We start from the raw sequence: 18,858 nt of genomic DNA on the forward strand, positions 1-18,858 counted from the left end.
AGAAAATGTACATTTCTGAAATCAAGAAATAGTGAAATTGTGTAACACGAGAAGCGGAAAACTGTAGGAATGAGAAAATTGAGAAATTAAAGAAATGAGAACTTTAGTGTATCGCCAAAAACTTGTCTAACCTCGCTGTAATATTCGACCTGACAGTAAATAAATTCGGGCCCTAAAATACGAAAGTAAAAATTTGATTAAAATATCTGGGTTTCTTCCATTAAAATAATTTCGGCTAAAATTTAAGAGACTTTGTTTAACTTTGAATTTCAGTTTTTTACGCGGCGAGGTGCGAACACAAAGAAAAGCCGTCCATGCGTGCGTTATGACACCGAAACGCAATTTTATATTTAAAAAGTCATCCCAACGCTTCTAGCCGACGGACGTCCGTTAGGTTTTAAAAATCTGAGCCTCTTCTGAATTAATTCGTGCAACGAAAAGCGTCTCTCGAACGCGTTAAAAGAGATATTTTATAGGAAAAAAGCTTTCGCGCTTGTTCCCGTGCAAGTTCTAAATGTCTGAACCCATTAGTTCCTCTATCCTGCGTAACTTTCATCGTTCGATCAAAGAAAGTCTTTCCTGCGCGGCAAACTTCCATTTCATGAAATGTTTACGGCCGGTTAAATATCGTTTAAGTAGGAGAAAACTCCGCGAACTTTTAGCACGAATGTGTGTACTTTGTGAGGTCAGAGGATACGACACTAATCATGGATAAACGTTGCTATGTTTAACGAAAACCTATTCATGAAGTTTCAAGAGATCTACCTTTACTCGAGGAAATATAGCAACTGGAGACATTCCACTTGTTGATTTTCGGGGTTTAACAATTTTTGAGATTTTATCATTTTTAGGGTTGAAAATTTTAGATTTGATCTTTGAGATACCTTTCACAGCGGATATGGGAATCTATATGGAAAGGAGAACTAGAAATTTGGAGATGTAAATACTTAAATTTTTCAAATTTCCACGATCTTAAATTCTCAAATTTCGAAAATTGTCAAACTTAAAAATTCTCAAATTTCTAAATTTCCACAATGGAAAGTGTTTATGTCGTCAAACATCCAAATGTCATAATTTGCAAATTCCTCAACGCTATATTTCAAATCCTATTTTTCCAAATTTATCAATCTTCATAATCCATAACTTCCAAATGCCCAAATCTTAGATTTACAACTTCTTAAATTCTTAAATTTCTACCTGTCCAAAATTAATTAAAACTAATTGAACCTTTCAAACATTATGGATCTTCAAGTTTTCAAAGTGCAAATGTTTCGAATTTCCCGAGCTTTCAGATTTGCTGTGCCACTATCGAGTCACCCTGTATGTGTAAGTAATAGATACAAGAAAGTCGATGAATTGGTAATTTTGGCCTGGATCGGGTTGCATCTTATTTCGCTTACTCGACGTTCCGAAGAAATCACGCCGATAACGGGAAACAATTTTCCCGGCACAACTGTATATTCGAATCAGTTTCCCCGGCTGATTTCTCATCGTCCCGTCGCGTACCAAACGAAATTAACCCTTTTAACGTCGAGCAACGATATATCGTTGTTAGCGACACTTGCGAAACACACGAGCCATTTATTCTCGCTTTATTTTGTGATCTTTTTCAACTTCCTTCACTTTTTTTACGATTTTCTTAAGTCTATGTTTTTTTTTAATGTTCTAACTTTTAAGTAGATTTATTTTAATAAATTTTTCAATCTCTTAGATATTCGTTGCTTAAACCATTGTATTTAATATTTTTGTTTAGTTAAAGTTGTAAATGTTTGAACTTAAAATTTACAAATTCTTGAATTTACAAATTTACAGATTTGCAGCTAATTACGACAGTGTCAGCCAAGCACTACCACATGCAGGTAATTAAAATTCTTTGTCATAGCATAATACTATAGCCTATCTATAATAGTCCAGCTGGAAAATTTCAAATTTGCTTTTACATTTATAAACCAATTCCAAATATTCATACCTACCAATTTAAAAATTTATGAACCGTATACCATTTTCCCGTTTTAAGATAATACAAATTGAACTTAAGCCCAGTGAAATCTACCTTGAGCATAGTACATGTTACGAAATACTCCTGTTGCAAGGTTAACTTACGGTAACATTTAAAAATGCAGGAGTTCTGCCTGGAATATCTGGACCTTGGACCGCGAAGAGTTAATTAAAGATTCGATGATTTCAGTGCACCCAACGGTGTACCCTGCCGAACCTTTCAACCCTGAAGAAGATACTGCTCTCCTTCGAACCGCCATGAAGGGTTTCGGTACCGACGAACAAACCACCATCGACGTCCTCGTCCATGACGGCATAGTGCAGCGTCTCGAAATTGCCGACAAATTCAAAACGATGTACGGAAAAGATTTGATATCCGAATTGAAATCGGAACTCGGTGGTAACTTCGAAAAGGCTATCTCAGCGTTAATGACACCGCTGCCGGAGTATTACGCTAAAGAACTCCATGATGCAATTTCCGGTATGGACACTGACGAAGGAGCTCTCATCGAGGTGCTAGCATCGCTCAGCAATTATGGCATCAAGACCATATCTGCCGTTTACAAGGAACGTAAGTGAACCCGCACAGTGACGCATCTTGGAGCAATTACGTTACAATGCATGATTGTTTGTGGAGAACGAGCGAATTTTAATTGAATTCGTGAAACGAACGTTACGCAAGGGGTTAAGTTCTTTCGGTCGGCACTAAAAGGGTTAATCAAGGGTCACGTTTTCCCTGAAACAATGCTTTCAGGATGCCATTAGAGGAAACTGCGGGGCGTGGTAATCACGATACCTAATGGTATCTGACGTGCACCGATGTGAAATTTGATTCTCGAAATACCGGCATTTAGCTCGTACTCGATGACTTTACGCGATTTAAGTGGATAAGCAAAGCGACTTACTTACGTAGACATGTTACCGGTAAAGTTTGTAATTCAGCTTTCCAGCTAGACCATGGAAATTCGACACGTTCGTTGAATACGTTATCCATTGTACTCTATCGTGAATAGAACGCGACAATTAAAGCGTTACTTTTCGAACAAAAGTGTATAATAAATGAAAAGCGGGCTTAATATAAACGTTGATACAGAGGGAAAAATGGATAAAACGAAGCAAGACAAGAATCTGCACGATCAGGTTATAACTTCGAGAAACGAACGTATAAAACTCGTATGATGAACTGATGTGTGACGAATTTTGCAAACAGAGCAAGGCACAAGTGACAGAGGAAAATGAAGTTTCTGATTCTAAATTCCATGAATTTTAGGTAGGTTATGTTTTTATAAAGGGGAGTTTGGTGATTTGGAGAAGTGTAAACACATTACGTGTTTAGGAGTTTGAAGATTCCAAAATCTAACTCCTTAACATAATTAGTTTATGAGTTTGCACATTTCAAAATCATCTAGCAAATTTATGAACTTCAGAAATTTCATTAGAAAATCTAGGAATCCCCTAACAGTCTGATAATCAGCAGTTCAATTATTTAGAAACCTCCAAACTTCACTGTCTAATCTCCCCAACTCTGAAGCTGTTGAAGCATTCTTCCCAAACTTCCCCTCGGTATATTGCACCTGACCGTACTTCCTTCTACTGTTTAATCTACTCTATGCTGTTGAGTTATCATCAGAAAAACTGAATCTGATGAGAAACTACCTTATTGTCTGCATTAGAAAACCGAACTGGTATCAGGTCTAACATAAATCTGTTGTGAGACCATTTGTTACTGAAGACCATGGTAATAAACACAATGCAAGCAGAGTTTCTTTAACTCCTTGCACTTTGATTGTAATTTCAATACAATTGAAAATTGTATTAAATTTGAAGTTCAAGTCCAAAGATTTGCACAGTCAACGTTTACATAATAAGTGCTGTCAGAAGAATAAACAGGCTTTCTTGTGGTAAACTATAAGCAAGCCACTAATAATGAAAACAAGCAGTGGTGGTCCACAGACACTGCATTCATCTGGTGATCCACATCTAATTTTTACTATTATTATTAGCAGTGTGATACTATTATTATCACATTCGTTATAAACTATAATGAAAACAACCACTACTACTAATAATAATGAAAACAAGCAGTGAGCCAAATGTTGTCAGATGAATAGACTTCGAAAAAGTGCGCGAGGTTGAACATATCAAGTGAACGCCCAGATTTCCTTTTTGATCTGAGCCTTTCATAGACTTGCCAAAGTCAAGACTTGCAAACCTTAAATAAAATAGTTAAAAAGATAAAAGAGTTTTCACCCACACATCTTGATTTCGCCATTCATCCTTTAATTTCGCTAAAAATCCTGAAAGAGTCTCTTCTTCATAATGTGCCACGTAAAAAATGGCCGTCAGACGATGAAAAGTCTCACGATTCAGGCCGATTGTCTCAGCTCGTGATTCGTATTAACGTAAGGCTGCGGACTTAACGGAATTAACGAGACGGTGTCTGTCGCGGGCGCGTGCTGCGATGCAAACGCAACGGGCCGCTTCGAAGCAGCCTCAGGATTTTGATAACATGTGACTTTATCTGGAATTCCCGAGCGCGCAGGTAGCCTGTTTACTTAAGATAATAGCGAAGCGGAGTGGCTGGCTGAGCGTAGATGGAAAGCTGGCGGGGGAAAGGCGAAAGGATATTTCAGCAGGCAATGTTGAGTCGAATCTTCTCTCCGGCAAGAAGGAAGACGAAGAGGAACGAGGAGAAGGAGAGGAACAAGGAGACGAAGAGTAGGAGGAGAAGGTAGCGAGTCGAACGGTCGAGAAGGAATAGAGTCCCGGATATCGAGTGCCGAGTAGTCTCGGGTTAGCGATAGAAGAGGAACTCGAACATCCAAGAAGAAGAAGATGAAGAAGAAGAGAATCCTGACTGTGGTGGAGGAGGAGAGAACGGTTGTTGCTAGAGGGTTGCTTGGCCGTCGCGGTGGAAGAGGCTGCGAGAGTAAGAGCGAAAGAGTGAAATAGAGGAGGGTGAGATTCCCTCTCAGCCGGGCTACAAGAACTTCATTTTCCGAGCCATTACGCCCCGTCCCACTGCGCTACCCTGGAAACCCCTTTACCCCCTTAAATTAATTTATATCGAAATTTTAAATGACATTCATCGGGACGAACAATAAATAACGCTACCAGCGCCGGGGAAAACGGCATCGCGTTAGTGACGTCGACCTAGCTTTTTCGAACGGTCACGAAAATTTTCGACGGAAATACGAAACCGTTTCTTACCTCTATCGACGCCTTCGATTTTGCCAATTAATGCGTTGCGGTAATTACTGCCGGGATAAATTATACTCGACACATTTTCAAACACGATTCTTTACGGAACATTGAGTGATACTCGGCAGGTGGAAATTTGATAGAATTTTTTTAACGAATCTTTACAGGTAGTTTCACATCTTATATTTTTCATAGTTTCAGGAGGTTAATACGAGTATTTCGAGTAGGTAAATGAAATTCTTAATAATCTGTGTGACAAGTGTCACCCCGTGTAAGAGATGTGGCAGACAAAGTTAATCCTTCAAATGGGTTGTAATACTAGTTATTAACCCAGAGGGACTTTTGATGATGGCAGTTTTAGTTGAAGAGCTTGACAAATTATTTCGAAGTTATTTCTCTATTATTAACCCCTTGAGAACTACTTCTACTTCTTGAGTTGATATCGGAAAAGGTACTTTGTTTTATAATTTTTACGCCATAATATCACGTCAGAAAACTAGAAACACTTTATTTCAAGCATTAGTGTTGCAGAATGTGAATTCTCATCAGATGTAGACAATATTATACCGTAACAAAGGGGTCGATTGTTATTTTTATTTCTCTTTAGTTTACTCGGTCTACAGAACATGAAATCGCATCTTAAATTTCTTGTTTTAAATTACAGAAATACTTTTGTCAGAATGTATAACTTTTGTCAAGAGAAAGAATAATTGTATAAATTAATCTATGTGTCATCCTTTATCGTGACCTGTGCCTTTGAAATTCAGATTAAATAAAAAGTTTTTGCGAAAGACATGCAATAACCTCGAAAGAGAAATCAATAACCTTGAAAAGATAAAAGGTAAATGCCCTCGGCACCATTCATTCTATTTAATAGAATTTCTTCTTAGAATAGAATGTCTTAATAGAATTCTATAAACCACTCCTTTTCGTCCTTTGGAACAATTTAACTCCTTAACCTACAATTTTTCAGCAGTAATTGCTAATAATTAAGTTAAATAAAAAACTTGAAGTGTTACATACATTTTGGACTTATAAATCTTTAAGTACGAATTATTTAGAAGAAGACTGAATATAAACACATTTGTCGAAACTAGAATTGAATTCTGAATATCCAACTCCCCGGAATCCTTAATTCTAATCCTAAATTTCTCGAAATCCAAAATCTCGAAGCTTGAATAACCTATAGCAAAAATCCAATTGCGAAATGATTAATCAATTTTCGATTTGTTCCTAAGAAGCACGCATTTGTAGAAGATAGTGGCTATTTATATCGCAAATGAATGTGGGTCACGAGTGTGACTCGATATTGCAAGTCAAGTGTCTTAACAGTAAATTAAGCACTGAACATTAAACATTTAATAGCGTATTAAATCGTACCATCGCGACTGAAAGAGATATTTAAGTGTTCGGTGCACTTTAAATAACAAATTACTTTTTCGTATCATAACTATTGAAAAAGATATTTGAGCGCATCAGCCTGTATATGAAGGCACTAGTCAGTCCACCCGCCTCGCAGAATGAAAAATAAATATCGCTCGCAAAATTCAATAAGAGAATAAGATATTCATGAAATTCGCGTGTTTTATTTCTGAAGAAGAGACAATATCAATAATCAGCTTTACTTTTTGTAATGTTTGCAATATTAAAAAGACTGTTGTTTAAATCAGAATATTAGAAGCGGTGAAATTTCACGGACAATTAATTTTTAAAATCTGGTTCGTCGAATAACTTGTAACTATCGACCTCTTTGATAAACTATATTCTTCGTGCGTTGGTCATAACAGAGAATGTGCAGCCCGTCCGGTGAACCGACTCTAGAAGTATCTTTTGTGGTGCTTCTTCAATTTTGATCGCCACAAAACCTATCCTAAAACCGTCTACAGTATCGGATCTCTGTGCAAAATTTCATGAAAAAATATTTGGTAGCTTTTGGCGATGACACGATGTACATAAAATTGAATTGAGGTTTATATAAGATAAGACAATATCGGAAAAGTCTATGTTCATCCATTCAGAAAATCGTTGATACAAACGAATCGCGGATGTTGACGTGGTTGAGTAAAATTTTAACAACCTACAACCGTAATGGTCTCTTTTATAAGAGTCGTTACGACGTCGTACGGAATTGGTCCTTTCTCTCATTGACGTCGGTTTCCACTTTTAGGTTCAATGAACTACACCTGTTTCTCCTCGCAGTTCGCGTATTTCCGTCAAACAAATTCGTAGGATTTGCCGTTCCACTGGATTCGAAACGAACGCCATTAACGCTGCGCGAGATCTTCAAAATTTCTTATTCGAAACCTTTGTCCCTGTTGCGCCTCGTTGCTTTCGCTCGAACGAACAACGGGTCCATTCGTTATCTACGAATTAGTTGTTATCCTCGTTTATGAATCGTTATTTTTCACAAAATCGTTTCGGAACGATTCGCAGGTGAAAACGTGGACGGAATAAAAACCGATGGAGTTGTTTCTCGTTAAATACGAGAGAATCGGTAGATGTAGGTAGATTTATAGATTGTACGAAGTATTTTTGAAAGTTTACAAGTTTGGAGATCTAAGGATTTGGAAGTCTGAAGATTTGGTGATTTGAGAGTTCGGAGAGTTAAACATTTAGAGACATTTGATAGTTTGGAGATGTAAGAATTTTTGTATTTGAAAATTTAGGTACTTGACAAATTTGAATGTTGGGAAACTAGAAAACTGGAAAAGTAGAAAAGCTTTTCTACTCTAGCTCTAGCTCACAGAGCTAGAAAACTAAAAACCTAGAAACCTAGAAAACTAAAAAACTGGAAAATTGGAAAAGTACAAACCTACAAACCTACAAAGCTACAAAATCAGAAAACCAGAAATCTCCCGTAGTCAAAATATTTTAAACCTATATTCTTTAAATCAATATGCCTTTAAATTACATCCATAGCACCAAAAGTACACATCAAACTTGTAATCACATCAACAGTGAAGCACATACCTATTTAATTTTAATCCAAAAGCACATGTTACATCTTTGACTAAAAATTTCGTACTTCACCTACTTGTGAACGCGTGTGAATGACCTCTCCTAGTTCATCATTACCCAAAACATTTCTCACCCTTCCTTTTAAACATTCCAAGTCCCTTTTTCACCGTAGGTTCGTTCATTCGTTTGTGGTATCGTGTTCGAAAGGTCTGTAAATTTGTCTGTCAGCTTCACAGCCTTTGCTGCCAAATTTAAACTCGTAAAGTACACACGATTTTCAACGTAGAAGTTTTCGAGAGACGCTGGAAAGAATATTTTCCTAGTTCTAGGGATTAAGGGTGAAGACAAAGTCAGGACTTCTAAAAAATTGATACGTTTGTTTATCTTGTTTTAGTGAGGAGAGACAAGATTTTCAAAAATGTGCAAAATGCGATTTCGTAATTCTAGTTTCAAGCCAGAAAGCTTTGTATTGTCGTACTTTTTTTAGAGATATTCTTTAGACTGTACTTGAGAGTCGTATAGAGATTTTGCAATTTCGCTTTGAAAACTTTTTAAAACTCCACAACGAACGAAAGCGTATAGAAACATTTTTTAAAAAGTTTTTAAAGCGAAATTGCAAAATCTCTATACTCAAGTATAGTCTAAAGATTACTTCTGAAAAAGTACGACAAAATATTATTTTTTGAAATTGCTAGAATTACGAAATTTCGTACATTGTTAGAAACATCTTGTCTCCCTGACCAAAAAGATAAAGGGTTACCGGAGCGTATCAATTTTCCAGAGGTCCCAAAAATCAGTCCTGAGTTTTTTACCAGACTTCACCCTTAACTCGTTCTACCATTTATTCGTCCTCGTCATAGCGGAAGCAGATAAACCGAGAAAAACAGGTCTGTCAACCGCACGGAAGAAATATAATCCTCTCGAAACGCGAATGAACGAAAATCATCGATGAACAATCGCTGCATCGATGCAATATAAATATACTATTGCAACAAAGCGCGTAAGCACTGATCGAATTAAATCACTAATGAAGTGAAGTAAATCAGTGATTAAATCAGTGAAGCCGCACTGATTCGATCAATTATAACTTCATTGATTTAATTGCTGCTTTTTATCTGCCAAATTAGTGTATTCCACGGATACCGTATAATTTTTCTGCTTTATTTTATAACCTTCATTCATATCAAATTGAATAAATTTATTATATCAAAATTTTTGTTTATTTTTATATCTTTGGGTCATTCCAAGTCGATCACTTTTGGACCATCTGCGATTTTGCTCTAATCGAAATGTGTTGTAATCCATGTGAAATGGGGTGGGGTTTAAGTCATCATTTTGCCGGTTTCGAATTTGTTAAAAAATAATAAGCCTTCGAAGTTTGCAATTTTTGCATATTTTCGCGAAAATAGGATTCACTTACGAATTTTTTTTCTCGGAAACTACTCAACCGATTTACCTAAATTCTTTTGTGTTTTATTCACAAAGGATTGGGCTATTTTAAAATATTTTTTTCAATTCCGTCAATTTGTTATGAAATGTCGGAAAATTTACACGAATTCTTTTTTTGCGATTTTTTCAATGATGGGTGTAACAAAAGTTTTGTTATAAAAATTCGTAAATGTATTATATACAAATATTTGTTTATTTTTATATCTATTTGTCATACGAATTCGTGAATATATAAATTGTGAAACTGAAAAGAATTGGACAACGTAAGGTTGAATTAATAGCAAAAAATGCTCAAAAATGTATCATCTTGTAATTAGTTGTCGGAATTACCTTACTGTTTTTTTATTATCCTTATGACACAATTATCTTCGCGCACTTTAACACAGTTTACACTGATTTATAGCGCAGAGAATGGAAAATAAAGAACTTTGTACCGTATCGTTCGCTAAACAGAAGTAAACTAATCAGTGGCAAACAGTGAGCATATATTTCCATGCTGTTCGTTAACCATCATGGTCATTGAATTTATCTCGTAATTAATTCTGGTAAGAAAATATCCGTTTGCTATAATCGGTGACAAGATACACGCATTGGGTTATGTCTTATCGGTGCGAATAACCTTATGTTTTTATATATACGAGAGTGGAATTGTTCTATATTGTAAGGCGATTATATATTGTGGAAGTGGAACTGTTATATACTGTGAGAGCAAAAGAAAATTATTAGGGAGAGAATTATGTAAATTAAACGTCTCTATCTTATCAGATCAACGAAAATGTACATTCAGATATGGGTACAATTTTGTTATAATTTCAAAAATTTTTTAAATTTACAAAAGTTTGAGTTTGAAGATTTTAGGAAATTTCTGACTCGGTATTTTGTAATTGAAAGATAAATAAATTTGGATGAAACTTATGTTTAGGTTTCATCGTTTAGAAATTCTGGAATAGGTATTTGCAAAGTGAAGGCTAAAGAAATTTGGATTAAATTTACGTTTAAGTTTCGGTATATAGAAATTTTGCATTTGGTATTTTTATACTGAAGGGTAAAAAAGTTTGGGTGAAATTAATATTTAAGTTTTGGCATTTAGAAATTTTGGATTTTCAAACTGAACTTTCAAACTGTATTTTCAAACTGGAGGGTACAAAAAATTGGGTAAAAGTTAAGTTTGATGTAAGTTAAGATGATGCAGTGATCGTGATCTTGACATATGTAGATTATGAAGATGCTGAATAATTGTTATGAGATTTTACTCGTTCTTGACAGTACGTGTCTAGGTCAAGTCATCAGATCATCGTTCTGTGAAAGCAAGTTTAACTATAATTTGTAGAAATATAGAATTTTGTGAAATTGTAAGTTGAAGTTTATAAATTATTAAATAAACGAAATGAGGGATTAACAAATTTTTTAATTTTTTAATCAACTTTTTATTGAAAATCAGAAATGTAAAAATGTAGAAATGTAGAAATACAAATTGTCAGAGATAAAGATTTGAATATACGTAGAATCAATTGTAACGTGAAAATGTCGGAATTTACATACTTTCAAAATTAAGGATTCAGAAATCTAAAACTTTTCAAAGATATTTAAATGGACAAAATGTATTTAAATGTATTTAAATGAACAAAATGTATTTAAGTGAACAACATGTATGTAAATGAACAAAATTAAAAATTTTAAATCTAAAATTTGCAATTTAGAAATGATCAAACTTAAATATTTAGATATTCAAAAATTTTTAATTTGTGAACTATCAAAGTTAAAGATGAAGACACTATAAAATTTGACAACTGTACAACATGAAAATTGTAAAGTGTCAAAATTAAAAATGTAGAAATTGAAAAGTTCGAAACTTGCAAATTATAATTAAAGATATAGAAATAAAAAATCTTCAAGTTTTTAAAACCCGTAACATAGAAATTCTAAATTCACAAATTTAGAAATTTAGAAATTTAGAAATTTAGAAATTTAGAAATTTAGAAATTTAGAAATTTACAAATTTACAAATTCACAAATTCATAAATTCTCGAATTCACGAATTCACAAATTCACGAATTCACAAATTCACAAATTCACAAATTCACAAATTCACGAATTTACGAATTCACAAATTCACGAATTTACAAATTTACAAATTTACAAATTTACAAATTCACAAATTCATAAATTCTCGAATTCACGAATTCACAAATTCACGAATTCACAAATTCACAAATTCACAAATTCACAAATTCACAAATTCACAAATTCACAAATTCACAAATTCACGAATTTACGAATTCACAAATTCACGAATTTACAAATTTACAAATTCACAAATTCACAAATTCACAAATTCACAAATTCACAAATTCACGAATTCACAAATTCACAAATTTACGAATTCACAAATTCACGAATTTACAAATTCACAAATTTACAAATTCACAAATTCACAAATTCACAAATTCACGAATTCACGAATTCACAAATTCACAAATTCTCGAATTCACAAATCCAGAAATTTTCAAATACAAAACCAAGCTTCCCAAACTTTACCTACATTCATATCAACTAAAATCCTTGATAAATCATTCACACGTCAAGAAAAAAAAAAATAAAACCTATGATCATCAAAAGTTAAAGATTGACTTTCCACCTACAATTACAACGCCATCCAAATACTTTTTTAACAAAAAACCGTACTCACACGTGTCCCAATAGAAACCGTGCACCGTCAGCTCGGGGTTGATAAAAGTAAGCAACGATGTTACCCTTAAATTTACTTCGGAAAACTAGTTACTTTGAAAATATAGCATCACGCATCGGTTCATTCGATCTTCTGATTGGTTCAGCTTTTATACTCCGTGTTGAGGTTATTACGAATCTTTGTTAAGTCATGAATATGTAATACATGTTTTCGCAAGACATCTGATATCTTTTTTTCCAGCGGCATTCTTTGTTAACGATAATCCGACGCCAAACGTAAACAAAGATAAAAATTTCGTTCAGCGGCGAAAGGTCGCGGTCGATAACTATTAAATGAAAGAAATATTGTCTGGACGAAAATACTAATCATTTTCCAAGTGTTTACTTATGAAATGTTAGCAGTAAGTTATATGAAATAGACCAATCAATAATTTTATGTAAGCTTATTTACGAAACTTTCGTGTCATCGTGTTTTGTAAACTTTGCAATTTAAGTTGATGCAATATTAGTGCTGCATTATATGAGTATTCGAATTTATAGACTTCTGACTTACATTTAAAAATTCATCAAATCTTTCAAGTTTAAAATCGGTAAAAGTTATTTAAATTATTTAAAATCACTTTAAGTTAAAAAATTTCAAACTTGTAAAATATCTTCAGATTCAGAAATCCACAAATTTACAAATTCTTGAATATTCTAAACAAAACTTAAGTTCCTAAATCTTTAAATTTTCAAATCTTCAGTTAGCACAATTTTTATCTGGTTTCATTAAATTTCCACTTTGGTAATCTTATGAATTTTAAAACTGCGATTGCAAACCAATTGTAGGAATTTTGCAGAAGCCACCTAGTAGTGAGATGTTGCGTGTACGCCGCCATTTTGTCTAACAAGTGAGCCTACATCAAGACCTACCGCACAAGCATTTTCTTCTCTAAAACAATATCTTTCATATTTCCGATTGAAACACGTTACTGAATATTATTACATCAATTATTACACAACAATCATTACATCTTTTTACAATTTTGTAGAACATATATTTTATATATTAGGGTCCGCAAAGTAATGTCGTTCTACGCATGTCAACATTTGTCATTTATCAGCTGATTGTGTTCTTTGTCGTGCCAAAGTTTTCAGGTTAAATTGACTCGTTTACTTGTAAATAATTAAATCTGAAATTTTCCTTTGCAATTTTATGTGAAATAGCCGTCTAAATACCAGAGGTACATATCCGTTGTATACTTCTTGAGTTTCACAAGGATAGTAACGCAACAGTCGCTACCAAAAACATTTACGATGTTTATCCAAGTGCATTAGACGTTCGCAAATGCCAAAGGTGATTTTCCAATTATTCCGATCGCTACGACACTTTCTAAGTGACAAAAAATTTGAAAATTTTGATGATATCCAAAATGCTGTCTCCAGTTATTTTGCCCGGAAACTAATTGATTTTTATCGAGCCGGCATTGAAAACTTGCATAGTAGATGGCAAAAGCTTCTCAATAACAAGGGTTATTACATTACCGATTAAAAATAAAAACTTGTTAAATATTTATTTGCTTGAATTTAATATAAAAAACGAAATTACTTTCCGATCCCCTTAATATTTCATATTATGTTACATTGTATTTCTCTTCGTCGTATTTTTCATTCAGACTTTAATCCTTGTCTTGTTTGCCTTCATTTATAAAGTCGGTGTATACGTTTTTATCCTTTCCTACATTATATTCCTTCTCGCACACTTCTCCCGTAAATAAAAATAAATTAAAACGGGAAATAGCAATAAACAACAGTTCGATAGCGCCGCATTTCTCTATTCCGAATATTTAAAGATGCATTGCACGCGTGCGATCTCATTTTTCACAGCCACGTTTTATAAAAGACATATAATAGGATAATATGAATTGCCAGCGTGATAAGAGAAATATTTCCTCGCTCGAGAGGAATAAAAAGGAACCAGAGTTCATACGTAAAGCCTCCAACTTCCTGAAGTAGCACGTATTGGAAATGCGAGGCTACGAACACACGTACATATATACATAAATACATACATACGTATCCATGAAAACTTACTTTCTTAGTTTTACGATCTTAAACCGCATCGTAACGCGTAATAGAAAAGTCAACCAAGTCGTCGGCTACCTAAATATTACCATTTTTGTCTGGTTACTTTTAACGAGACGCTCGAAAACTTTACTTTTATTACGCCATTGTCTCGTAACCTGCTATCCCAAAATGTACTGTGAGTTAGTGGATTGTTTCAAGTTTAAAATAAAGGCTGTCGATATATCCTATCGTGAAACTCTTACTTGGCGGGAGTTTTGAAACCTTTTAAGCAGAAGGACCTCAATTTTTGCTTTGCGATTCACAAATAAATATTTATTGTCAACCTATCGTATACACATCTTCGAAATATTGATAAGATGAAATAGAAATTGATTAAATTAAAAATTGTACGTGTCCACATCGCTAGTAGAATTACGATTTAACATTTTATTTAAAAAAATGAATACCCTTTGTGCGTTGATTTATAAATGTCTTGAATATGTAAAAGTCTAAGCAAAAATATGTAAACGCGTCCGCGGAAGGTTAAAATGAAACAGTCCGATATCAAAATATTTGAAATCGATCCCTAATTTTTACGCACGACTCGAGACATGATTTTCGTTAAAGAATAAACCTGAGCGTCGTGACGGAAACAACGTTCGAGGAATGGTGTATTACCAGCTCGTCGGCGAAGAAATAAAATTCAACGACGTATCCGTGTCGTCCCAATTTCTCGAAAGCAAATACGTTTACGAGGAAGTTTTCAGGAGAGTCTGTAGTATTCAGGCTGTCGTCGTTTGGTGGTAAATGCCAGGGCTGTATGTACTCTCGGTGCCCGGAGGGCCTGCTTTGTTACAGCCCACAAACCTCTGATACTATGGCATACTTCATCGTGGACCGTCGAGTATTTCAAATACTCTTGCCACGAAGTAGTTGCGCACTGGTTTGCTCGTGTAGGAAAATCGCATTCCCAGTTCCAGCGAAGCTTACCTCGACCGCCGACGAGTTTGAAAACCTTCGAGGCGCTGAACGCGTGACGCGCGACGAATCCACACTTTTCCAGTCATCTTTAAATCCTTGCTAACCTGTTACTCCTATGTTTAATCATTTATCCTTATTATCCTCTTACAAGGAATTCTTGTTAGATTCCGACGTGTAATTTAGTAACTTTCTACATGGAAATCTTGTAGGAGACACGTAAGCTTCTGTTGCGATTCTACTCTTCGGTTTATGGAAATTATGCTATCAAAAATGATGTGCTATTTTAAAGCTTCCGAAGTTTCGGAGATGGTAGAGGAGGACCAATAGGAATTCTTGGATATTATTAGAGCGAAGTCAGGAGTATGACTTAAGGATCGTGTATTTAACACTAAAATACCAAAACGGTGGAATGACTGTTCCACAAGTTTGGAACTGTAAGTTACATAGTTTTTCAAGAAGCCTTTTTTGAAGTGTGCGTTGATTTTCATCAAGATAGAGAACTAATGAGTGTATGATTTTATGTTTATTTGTTTTTGAATTTTATGTTAAGTAAACATACGATGGTAGCTTCAGGATTGTGTGCGAAGAATGAAACAGAATTCGAGATTGAACACTTGTATGAACACTCTTGTATGAACACTCTTGTATGAATACTCTTGTATGAGCACTCTCGTATGAACACTTGCACAAACACTCATATATGCGCTTCTGACATTTGAAAAAACCTTGCATCCGAGTTTCCACCTTTAACGTTATACGCGGTTATTCGATCGTTTTGATACTCTTTCATAAATGGTCCACGGTATATTCATAGCATCTGCGCTACGCCATATCGTGATATACGAGCATTTCATGGAGATGGAGATAAACGAACAGAAATATTAGACGCGATTTAATCGATCCTTTCCGTCGTTGTTACTCGGCTAGCGGGACATCCATCACGATGGTAGGATTTCTTCGGAGATATGGTGGCTTTCGTTCAGGAATCGTTGCTGCACAATTACAGGAAACACATTTGAAGATCGAGATCTTTCGAACATAATTGCCTAACTTTAGACTGTACACCGAATTTTTTCTTTAAACTGAACTGTTAGGGCAACATTCATATTATGTTACTCGCGTGGTATCTTACGAGAAGAAAGTTTGCTAATTAGACTAATTTTGTGAAGAAATAAAACGCGCTAAAAATTAAGGGAACTTAAACTTTATTTGTTGTATAAAGTGAACAATTTGGTGTAGTTACATTTAGAAAGAACGAAGGTCATTTTCAGATATCGATAATGACTATGCGTGAACTGAGATGATCATAAAATGCCTGTTTCAGAATAGGACAAATTTTATCTATTTACGAGTATCTTTACACATTTAGGGAAGAGATCATTAATGATTTTCAAAGACTATGTCAACGTTCAAAGAGTATATCAGTGAACTCGTGTTGAGGTAAAGTACAAACCTAGCGAAATGAGTATATGTAGTTTCAAAAGTCCCTTCAGGGCTCTGATGCTGTCTCTGTTCACATAAATTCAGAGATCAGATAGTGAAGGCAGAACAAGTTTAATCTAAATACTTCTGTGAATACTTATCCACACTTAGAAAAGGATTTGAATGGTGTCCAACCTAACCTTGAATGATCTTCAAACATCAGTATATGTATAAGTCAATGAATACTCAGACTGAACTACAAACCTACTGCAATTGAAGTACCCAGTAGCAAAAGTCACCTTAAGATCCTGACAGTGTTTCTACTCACATAAATTCATTGATGAGGTGTCAAAATGAGGGCAAAACAAGTTCAACCTGAATACTTTTACGAAAACCTCTCCATCCTTAGAAAAGGTTTCGAACAGAATAGCCCCAAATGATCTTCAAACACGAATATGTAAGTCAACGAATCCTCTGACTGTACTACAAACCTACAGCAATTGAAGTACCCAGTAGCAAAAGTCACCTTAAGATCCTGACAGTGTCTCTACTCACATAAATTCATTGATGAGGTGTCAAAATGAGGGCAAAACAAGTTCAACCTGAATACTTTTACGAAAACCTCGCCATCCTTAGAAAAGGTTTTGAATGGAATGACCCTGAATGATCTTCAAACACGAATATGTAGGTCAGTTCCGAACTACAAAACCAGTGAAATGGAAATAGCCAATAGGAAAAGTCACCTCGAGGTTCTGCTCTATCCATAGAAATTCGGTGGTCAGTGTGAAAGCGGAACAAGTTTTATTCGAAAGGTTGTTTGGACAGTGTATAGGAGATAATTGTGTGGATGGATTAAAGTCCCGTACACATGGTGTGTGTGTGCGATTCTTTCGGGAACGGCACCACCCACCGAGGTCGCAGTTGTACTGTAAATCTCAAAGTTCGTCGTCGGCGTTAATTCGAAGTTTGGCGCAGTTGCCGTAGAGCTGCTGTATAGCTTTGGTACGTACGCGTACGCGTCTCTCTCTTTCTCTCTCTCTCTCTCTTTCTCCCTCTCGTACACGCGACCATTCGATATACGGAAACTAAAGCACGAGCCGTGCATCGGCCGTACGAACTCTCTGTTATGTACGTATATAGGTACCCATAGAAACGAGGTGGATGTAAAGAGAGCCGTAGAAGGGAGCTAGGGTGTCTTTGAACAGAGTTCGCCGGAGATCGGTGTACGCGTTTCCCTTCGGCTGCGAATAATTGCTCGGAACGATGGCAACCCGAGGGAAAGCGGTGAGATCCTGAAAGGAGAGGGCAGAGTCCAGTGCCGCAAACGGGTGCGCTTCGACTCCTTCAATCAACTTGAATTTACTTTCTTCTTATACGCTTTGTGCGCCGGTGATGGGCTACTACGGGATCTGAAGGTGTGCTGCACGGATGTGCCGCTCGAGTGCACTCCGAGCAAGTGATGGGGCTAGCCAATTTCTTTATTTGAAGAATTCACGTTTCTGGAGATTTAAATTGCAGGCTTTTGTAGCATTTTTTGCAAAGTAGGTTTTTGAGTTTGTAAATTCGTGTACTTAGGAATTTGTTAGTTTGCCAAGTTTTGTATGTTCGAATTTATGGATGCTTAAATTCATAAGATATGAACTTTTTGAGTTTGCATATCTATGAAATTCCAAATTTTCAAGTTTTTGTACCTTCTAACTTTTAGTTTCTATATTTCCAAATTTATGAATCTAGGAAATTCTTTTCTAAGCTTCTATATTTACCGAATCATAAATCCTCGAATCTTTGAATACCAAATTGGTAATTTTTCATATTTTTTGCTGGGAGATTCTTATGTTTCAGAATTTTGAATTTCCAAATTTCTTAATTTTGATATTCTTAAATTACACAATTCGTAATTTACTAAATTCCCAAATTCACAAACTTTCTTTTGCAAATTTATAAACCCCTAAAATCCCTGAAGTCCCTAATATTTCTAAATTTCCTAAATTCTCAAAATTCCTTAAATTCCCTAAATTCCCAACAATCTGAAAACTCATAAAAATCCTAAAAATCTCCAAAATCCCCAAAATACCTAAAATTCCGAAAACTTCTGAAATCTCTAAAATCTCCAAA

General features: G+C 35.1%; 1 protein-coding gene and 1 pseudogene across 4 annotated transcripts in view; one reads left to right on the top strand and one right to left on the bottom strand.

Annotated features, from left to right (window-relative positions):
- LOC100877724 (luciferin 4-monooxygenase) overlaps positions 1-18,858 on the bottom strand; it is a 59,224-nt gene that overhangs the window by 15,903 nt on the left and 24,463 nt on the right. The window contains exon 1 of one of the 4 annotated variants that reach the window (XM_012279947.2): positions 12,296-12,449. The exons of 2 other annotated variants lie outside the window; for them this stretch is intronic. The gene's annotated coding sequence lies outside the window, so the exon portion shown is untranslated. Of the gene's footprint in view, positions 1-9,936; positions 10,069-12,295; positions 12,450-18,858 lie in introns of those variants that run through there. One more of the 4 variants, XM_003700974.3, reaches the window with a different exon arrangement.
- On the top strand, positions 2,095-3,186 carry LOC100877610 (annexin B9 pseudogene; annotated as a pseudogene).

This window comes from Megachile rotundata, chromosome 4 (assembly GCF_050947335.1).
Source record: "Megachile rotundata isolate GNS110a chromosome 4, iyMegRotu1, whole genome shotgun sequence".
In the NCBI taxonomy this organism is placed as follows: domain Eukaryota; kingdom Metazoa; phylum Arthropoda; class Insecta; order Hymenoptera; family Megachilidae; genus Megachile; species Megachile rotundata.